Raw genomic sequence first — 2,041 nt, forward strand, 5'->3', positions numbered from 1 at the left:
AACAGTACTGGGCACAGAGCAGTGCCACTGTCTAAACAACATGATGTGTGTGTGTGTTCGGGATGCATATGTGAACAACATGGAGGCAGACTGACATGTAACATTTTCCAACATTCCCACTAAAAAGGGACCCTATACTAAGTGTCCACTAAGAAGAAGAGGGAAGGCGTAGCATTGTGCAATAGCCCTTTCCCCTCAGACTTGAGATGAGTTTAGTGCTAACCAGTGGCAGACTTCAGACCCTATTCACTTACCCCTCAGGCCTGGAACCCACCACGGCAAGCATAAATAGATCAGATCTCCCAAACACAATACGAACATATAGCTTAATAAAAAAATAGCATGAAAATATGTTTATATATAGGCCTCTATTCTACAACAGGTTGTCTGAGAGGTAACAGAGGACATTGTAATGGGGAAGAAAGTATTTAATACTGTCCCAGTGTGTGAGATAGATAATCAACTCAGGGAACCCAAACAGCTATAACATCACTAAGTATTAAGCCAGACTAGCAGGAGATGTGCAAAGGCAATCATGATTGGAACGTTACATTTGACAATCTTTTGGACATTTGACGGGGAACAGATAAAAGATCTCATATCCCATACAGGTTCATTAAATGTAGTGAGCACGAGAGCAGTCAGGCGGAGAGTGAAACGACAGGACCCCGTGGCTAAGAGAACATGAGTCAAGCTGACATGGAAGCGCTTTCAAGGATCACACAAGCCTTGTGTGTGTGTGTGTGTGGGGGGTCCAAGTAGTCTCCCTGTTTCAGTCCGTTTTCAACCGTTTAGTTCCTAATTAACATGACCCAGATCCATCCGACAGACGATCACTAAAGTCCTTGAAGCTAAGAAATCAAACTAAATACATGGAGTGCGTGTGTCACTAAGCTAAGTGTGACCGTTCATTTGTTTAGCACAGTATTAAAAACAGGGCAGCTTCCCCAGTGGCCCCACAACCTACAGCAGGTGCAGTTTGTCGTTTTCACAAAACATTTGTTCCCTATCTAGCTAGTCTGCCTCGAGTTGGCATATGTTGAAGAGCGAGCTTCGTATGGATCCCACTGTAGTGCGATTGAGATGATAAGCTTTGCCTAGCGACTGAAGCAGCCAATGGCTGCATAATATATAATATTGTCATGCCGCTTCCAGATTTTTCTACTGATAGCATATTATACCCCTTCCCTACCCCTTAAGCATCTGTTCAACCCCTTGGCTACTGACATATTAGAACATGACAGGTAGAAAAAATAATAATCTATAGGAAGTAAAAAGTGAAATTCCTGGGAGGAATTGGACTGCTCCAGGACCATTTCACAAGTTAAGTGTTTGTGTGTGTGCGCACGTGTCAAGACACAGTCAGACAGAAGGCGAGTGAGTATTGTCACAGCTCTTCCCTGGTCCCTAAACAGGAACCATCATACATGAGACGACGTCAAAGTAAACATACATGAGATAATGTAACTCATGACAGTAAAAATACAAAACAATGGGCATAATAATAAATCACAATAATTCCAGTGTAAGTGTTTTTGTTTTTTTCTTAAGTCAGTAATTCTTGTCCCAGAGGTACAGGCCAACGGATTGGCAAAAAGAAAAGAAAAAATCCCCTAGTCGTTTGTCCACGATGCCAAGACATGCTGTAGTGTACCAGTGAGTAGCAAGGGCCCTCCTTAGCAGAGCCTGGGACTATAGTGGAGGCGTTGTCTGAGAGACAGAGAGATAGAGCAGGGTGGATCTCTTCCAAGGCCTGGCCCCCTTGTAGGCCACACTGACTGGCCCCAGCCCCGGGCCCAGCCTGCCTCGGTCTCATCAGAGTTTGAGGCGCTGCACAGAGAGGGGTGTTGAAGTAAAAGGATCCCCCCCTCTCCAAAGGAACGATAGACTGAGATCATAGTGAGATGAGAGCTGTGCCCATCTCCCGCATGCAATTACTCTCTCAATGGTCCACATTCCTCCTCCCCCATAGAACTGCACTCAGTCCACTCAGGTATAGTATCAAGGGCTGCAGTGGATTCTCAGCTTTGTTCTATTGTCA

Source organism: Salvelinus alpinus, chromosome 22 (genome assembly GCF_045679555.1).
Source record: "Salvelinus alpinus chromosome 22, SLU_Salpinus.1, whole genome shotgun sequence".
Classification (NCBI taxonomy): Eukaryota; Metazoa; Chordata; class Actinopteri; order Salmoniformes; family Salmonidae; genus Salvelinus; species Salvelinus alpinus.